The sequence below is a fragment of the Lissotriton helveticus genome, chromosome 5_1 (assembly GCF_964261635.1).
Source record: "Lissotriton helveticus chromosome 5_1, aLisHel1.1, whole genome shotgun sequence".
NCBI classification, from domain to species: Eukaryota; Metazoa; Chordata; class Amphibia; order Caudata; family Salamandridae; genus Lissotriton; species Lissotriton helveticus.
The window spans coordinates 1,308,786,008-1,308,793,244 of NC_136065.1; the positions used below are offsets into that span (position 1 = coordinate 1,308,786,008).

Here is a 7,237-nt window from a genome sequence, read left to right on the forward strand (position 1 = left end):
TTCTTTTCTCTCTCAATCCAGCCTAAGGAATTACAGTATTTGTGCTTGCCAATCTCACACCTTGCCCAGTTGAGGTGGGGTATCGTGCCCCTCCCCTGATAAAGAGTGTGGAAGGTTGAGTGTGGCCCCTTCAAGTGTAATGGTGGGGTGTTGTTTACCACTTTTTAAAAAAAATTAACAATAACACAGTCTTCTGTTACTTCCTTAGGAGAGTTAGTACACCCATCCCCACTCTCCTTGCCATGATAATATTGCTGGCCAGCCTATAGCCCATCATAATATCACCTCTAATATAAATCGAGAACCAATGCAGGACTTTAATCATTAGCTGCTCCGTCAACTCCCTTTGGTCATTACTCAGCTGTGGTACATTGACTAGGACCAAAACATATGGTGAGGCTGCTGGAGGTAGGTTTTTAATGTGTGGAGAATTTAAGGCTGTGGTTGCTAGATCTGGACCCTGTGGTGCTTCCCTTATTCCTCTCCCCCTAATCACATGCATGCAGACCTGCGCTCCTATTGGGTTTGTTGTAATACCTCCTTGGGAGCTTTTATTTAAGTGTGCCCGGTATGGGACAGAGTGTGTGAGGGGGACTTGGGCAGTGGGAACAGGTGGTGACTGTGAACCTAACTGGGCAAGGCAATTATGTGCCTGCTGTGAGCCTAGCTGTGAGCCTGACTGTGGGCCTGTTAAATTTCTAGCAGTCATACGCTCAGTCATACGCTCTGGCCCCTTATCCCCCCTTAATACATTCCCATGGGACCCAGAGCTTGCTGTGAAGCAGGGAGATATGCTATATGCAAGGCGCAGGGGCCATGCTAATCTTCTCTGTATCCTTCCAATTTTAGTATATGTGCTGCCGAAGCGAGAACTAAAACGTATAGATACCTAGGATTGGTTTTTGATGACAATGGTAGTTTTAAACCCCAGAAATTGGATATTACCCGGAAGGCAAACTCCCTAACAGGTGCATTTGGTATGATAAAAAAATCCACCAGCAACTTAACCTACCAGCCATTGCTCAAAGTCATATCTGCAAAACTGTTACCTTCCCTAACCTATGGCAGTGAAGCATTGAACGGAAAGGATGCTATAACAATAAATAAAGAAATTTCGAAAACTTTTCGATCCCTTTTCTGTCTACCTAAAAATGCCTCACAGTCCCAAATTAGATTAGAATTCGGCTTGAACAACCAACGACATGCTCGGATGGGTAACACAATTAAAGTATGGTATAGGGTAAAAAATGACAAGGACAACTTAATCTCCGAGCTTTTATGGAAAGAAGTAGAGGGCAATAACAAATTATCTGTTTGGAAGTATCTCGAGAAGGCCTTAGATGAATTTGGGCTTAAGGAGATTTGGATGACCACTATTCCTCAGGAATCTTTAGAAAAAATTGTAAATAAGACAACTGATATCCTATCTGTGATTAGTGACAAAGAGTCCCTGGCCAAAAGGAAACATGCTTGGTCTATAATAAACAGTTACAAAAAAAGAGTCCGCAACAATATTTGAATACAGCTTGGACTTGGAAATATAAAAATATACTCATGAAAGCCCGGTTCGGAATCCTGCCCGGAGAGTCTCATGCACTGCCATGGAAAAGGCTTGAAAATAATATATCATGTCGGCTGTGTAATACAGGAGAGGAAAATATCATACATCTATTGTGCCTTTGCCCAGAACTAAAAAATGAAAGAATAACACTTCTAAAAAGGCACTTCAATAAAAGATCAATAAGGACATGTAGACAAGCGCTAATCCAGTGTCTTTGCCTAGAAGATATACATATTAACTCTGCTCTTTCAACATTTTTATCAAGTGCATGGAAAAAACTGGAATTTTTTATACATTAGTTGTTATATTGTTTGTATTTTTAAATTCTTTTAAAAAATTACTAAATTACTACTTAAATTTTAAAAGTTATCGCCCTTTTACTGTACTACTATAATTATTGTATTATTATAATTGAAATGTTAAATTGTGCATTCTTTTTTGGTAAAGATTTTAAATAATCAATCAATAAACATTACTTACTATATGCAAGGCTTTGCCATGGATAGACTCCCCTTTAGCAAAGTTATCCAATTTCTCTTCGATCAGGCCAGTCTGTTGATTAACAGCTGGAGCAGGGAGGAGACGATCTGTCCCAGTATAGCACACAAGTCCTCACTTATCCGAATCAAAGAGGTTTTATCCAGAGACAGTAGGGCCATAGGGTCAGAAGTGGTTTTAGTTTGCTCTCGCAGCCTTTGGGGTTTTATCCGGTAATTTTCCTCCAGGTCTTTTCCTCTTAACGACTGGCTCAATTATAAAGTCAAATTTTGCAGGAGAGCCTGAATGGGACAGGACGATTGAGGGGAGTATGGCAGTGGCACTTAAATCCTTACCCCCATCAGCTACAGGTTCTGAAACCAAAATGAGATGTTGCAGGAGGCCGCCATTCCTACCTTCCTCCAAGGAGAGGAGGCACTCCGTGAGTTAAATTTCTTGTGAGAGAACATTAGCTGCTTGTGATTAAAAGAAATCGAGAGTATTTACAATTTCCCCCAGCCTTTTGGGTTGCAACCTTGCGCTTACACATTCTACAAGTTCAGCTTCTTTTAAGAGCCTTCAGATGACCCACACTAGATTCTCCCTAGCAGCTTAGAGGGGGGCCCAGCACAGCCTCTTTAAGGCACTGATGGGCCCTCCCTTGGCCTGGGCTTCACCCGGGCGTGTCTCCGCATGCATCCCGTGCTGGGCTTTTATGCGTTGGTTCAGGTGCTGCAGAAGATGATGGGAGGTGTAGTTTCTCCCCAGCGGTGCGGTGCAGTGCACAGCCTCTCCCTCAAGCAGGAGCCTCGGCGGGTACAATCCCCACGGGACCGTGGCTTGCTTTTATGTGTGGGTTCATATGGCCTGTTATTGCCTAAGTCCCCTTCTTCCGTTGAGACCCAAGACCACCCTTGGATGGTTGTGTATACCCTCTTCCGCCTCCCCACCCCCCACCCCCGGGCAAGCATTTCAAACCACACTCTTTTGGATTAGGGGGAGTGACCCCCCGTTCGTATTTATTACATAATTAAAAACATTGATTATTATTACATTATGTACAATTACGCAGAAAGTCCAGATACATTGATAGACACATGATGCCACTGGCAGATCTTAACATGCTCTAATATAAATCCACTTCTACCGTAATCTAAAAATGTATATACTTTACTTTCTGCTTGTCCCCTCTAGAGCCTACGACAAGGTCAGTGACTGGCAGCCCCAGATCCCGGTAAACTACCAATACTCCACCGGAGTAAGCTTGCGTAGGGGGTACAGCTTATCGGACAGATACTTTCACCCGGGCCCCCCTACGCCCTGAGCCTTAACCCCTTCGTTGCTTGGGAAGGCCCCCAGCCATCATAATTCACGGTGGGCTTGTGCGCACAACGGCTGGGGGACATCCGATTCCCGTACGCTGTTTAAAACTCCAGCACAGCGCGAAATTCACGCAGCATGCAAGTGGTTAAACTTCATAACAGGGGCTGCGATTCTACATACTTGTGCCCTGATGCGCATGCACATGCGAGGGTGGCCACAGGCCTACTGGAAAGAGTGACTTTCCTGGCCCCCGCACCCTGACAGCTTACCTACCGGCTGCCACTGCCCCTGGAGTTACATGGTGCTGGCCGCTAAGGGCGGAAGACTAAGCTTACCAATCATGACCTTACCGCCACAGGCCAGCATAGTTGTCCGACTATCTGTCCTCCCCCCTCAGCCCACTAGGAGGTCATGCCCTGTATCTTGCGCCCTCCAACCATGCTAAAATGTCCTCCATGAATGCCTGATTCCATTTGGATGATAGGTGAACCCCGGCTTGCAAAAATACCTGATCACCCTGGATGTACCCATGTCCTACTGAATTCAGTTTCGGGGTCCTGAACAGCTTATCAAACTTATTATTGATCTGCATTACCGCGTGATTCAATGCTCGCACCTCTTCGCCAACCATCCCACCTCAGTGAGCAGCTCCTCAACTAAAACCCTTAATCCCAGGCGAGCCTTGCTGTTACCCCCTAGGTGCAGGATCCAGATTGCTGGTGGTCCCTTACTTTCTTTTAAAGCGCGGTTCACCTGCTCCCTGAATTGCACCACGCCCTGTCCACGAAACTCTATGCTTGTTCCCAACTTACGCGCCCTGGCCTTGTGAAACTGCAAGCAAACGTGAAAGTAGAACATCCGTCAGTGTATTGCCCTACTGAGAGGCTAAAAACCTACACTACTGCACATGATACTATGTAACAGTGTACTGATGCAAACTTCTCTCTGAGTCACAGGATAAAGAAACTTGCAATTCACATGAAACAGAACCAATGGGCTGGAGCATGTGCAGCCGCACATAGCGCTCATAGCAGTTAGAGGACCACCTACCGATCCTCTTGACCTGCTTCTCCCTTAGACCCATTGCCACTGCCTCGGTGACCGCCACAGTTCTAAAGGAATGGGTCCCAATATTAGCTGAATCCAAACCGCCGTCTTGGATGGCCAAATCCATGACTCTTTTGAACTGAAAGATAGTGAGGATTGACCCATCTCCATGTAGCAAAAGTGGGCTTGACGTGGCCACGTCCGCTGTGCCATAAATGCCTCTAGTCTGTCAATGGCGCAGCACGTATTACCACTGCTTGCCACACCCGTTCCGGAACTTCCGGTCCCCACTTTTTGTCCACATCTTATCGTCATTGCGGTGTGGGTCACCTCACAGGTATCCCATTTATGGATCCACCATACATAAAGGAACATAAAAACACAGATAATTAGTGCTCTTAGCCTTTGGATAAGAGATACAGTTTGCATGCCAGGCCCACTGAGTACATCATGAGACTGTACCCCCCCTTACCACCCACACCCTCAGCCCAGGGTGCATAGGTACTGTGTGACCCCACACAGACATCAAATGCGCAAGCAAACGGAGGCATAGGTACTGTGTGACACCACATACGTATCTAGTGCAAAAGTGTACAAGCACAGGGTGCATAGGTATTGTATGATACGACCTAGGCATCTAATGTAGAAATTTGTCCAAGCACACACGGAATAGGTACAGTGTGACCCAACACAGGAATATAATGCGTAATTGTACAGGCCCAAGCGTGCATAGGTACCATGTGACACAACACAGACAACCAATGCATAAGCGTTCAGGCACAAGGGTGCAGAGGTACTATGTGACACAATACATTAATATTATAAGTGTACGAGCACAAGGGTGCGTAGGTACTATGTGACACAACACGGACATCCAATGCATAACCGTTCAGATACAAGGGTGCAGAGGTACTGTGTGATACAATACATCAATATTATAAGTGTACGAGCACATGGGTGCATAGGTACTGTGTGACAAACCACGGGCATATATTGCATACGCGTACAAGCACACAGTGTGACAGAACCAGCTTCTAATGCATACGTGTACCTGCAATAGGTGCATAGATGCTATTTGACACAGACTCCTAATTCATATGTGTAACAGCATATGCACTCTCAAAGGTGTGACAACAAGGCCTGGGTATTGATGTGACATCACAAGTGCTGATAATGTATGTAAGTGAGATCACAGAGGCAAGCACCCGCAAAACTGACATCAAAGACTTGGAATATATTGATGTGACATCACCATGGCTTGGAATGTCTTGATGTGACGCCAACAGTAGGGCAGTCATGTTTCAACCTGAAAAAACGTCAATGGTTTGTCCATTCCGGTGGCAAATAATTGCCACTCCATGGATGTGTAACATTGCGTTCTTCGCTCTCAAATTGACCGGACAAATTCTCACTGCACGAGTAAGTTCTACCACAAAATGTGGCATGAAATTAGAGCGAGCTAAGCAGGCTGTCATCACTCTTTAGCAAGCAGGGATATGTTCGCTTCCGCAAGGATTTGTTTGTGGAACTATAATAAGAATAACGGGTAATATACCGAATGTATGCCTTGTGTTTCTCGTGGTCCGGACCCAGCTTACTTTAAGCATGAATGGTCTTCAGCCTGCGATGGCTGGCTGACCTGAAGCAGGGCTTTTAAAACTTCACATTGAAATCAGACTTTCAATTCTGACCGCTTAGCATACACTCAGTTGAATACATAAGGAACATTGAAATCAGACTTTCAGAGAGACTTTGAGCGCGCTAAGCATAGTACCAGTTTCCTTACATGAGGAACATTAAAATCGTACTTTTCAAATGAGAGTGCTTAGCGTAGCACCAGTTGCATTACCTGCGGAATATTGAAATCAGACTTTCAAATGAGAGCGTTTAGCATAGCACCAGTTGCATTACCTGCTGAACATTGAAATCAGACTTTCAAATGAGCCCTTAGCAAAGTCCCAGTTGCATTACATGAGGAACATTGAAATTGGATTTTCAAATTAGAGCGCTTAGCAAAGCACCAGTTGCAATACCTGATGAACATTGAAATCAGACTTTCAAATGAGATCACTTAGCATCGCATCAGGGGCCTAATATGAGGACCCCTTCATATTCGCGCGGGAGGTTAAATGATTTGCCCAGTACCTCATGTGTTCCAAGCCATTGCCAAAATACTCGGTCCCCCAGCTTCATGGCCACGCCCAAAACACTAAACCCTGGGACCCTTTAATACCGATGCAAAAGCTTACCATGGTTCTCCCAGCTGTTTCCAATTCTCATGCCTATGAAAAAATGGCACGCGGGATATAGTCTGATACATGAAACCTTTAATGCGAAGGACAAGTGCCATCCCATCCTGGATCCCTATGCGAAGAACTGTAAACAAAGGAGAATGCCCCAGGCTAGATTCACCTTGCCTTACGAGGGGGGAATGCAACCCACTAATTCTGTTAGGAAACTGGCTTATATGCCACGTACCCAGCCACTCTGAAGGTTCACACCACATATGCATGCCCATACATGCAGTTCCCAAGAGGTGTTAATAAAATACAGCACTGACTATGTTTGCTTTCAGTGTTTGGCCTTATTCCATCACACCTCATCAAAACTATTACTATCCTGTGGTCACGTTGCACACAATAAACGTTTGCCTCTTAAATTGCAATGTGGTACTCAAATCAGATGCCAACCCCCTCATTCAAAGGGCCATAATGCATGTGCCCAACCCAGCCACAGAGGTTGTAGCCCTATTTGTTGTGCAAGCATGCCCCGGAGACCCCTGTCATATGCCCAAAATTACGAGCATAAAACAGCACTCCGATCGCACTG

The 7,237-nt window shown here is 45.3% G+C and overlaps 1 pseudogene; it reads right to left on the reverse strand.

Moving 5' to 3' along the window:
• Positions 1-805: 805 nt before the first annotated feature.
• LOC144756908 (U6 spliceosomal RNA) lies at positions 806-873 on the reverse strand (annotated as a pseudogene).
• Positions 874-7,237: the final 6,364 nt, after the last annotated feature.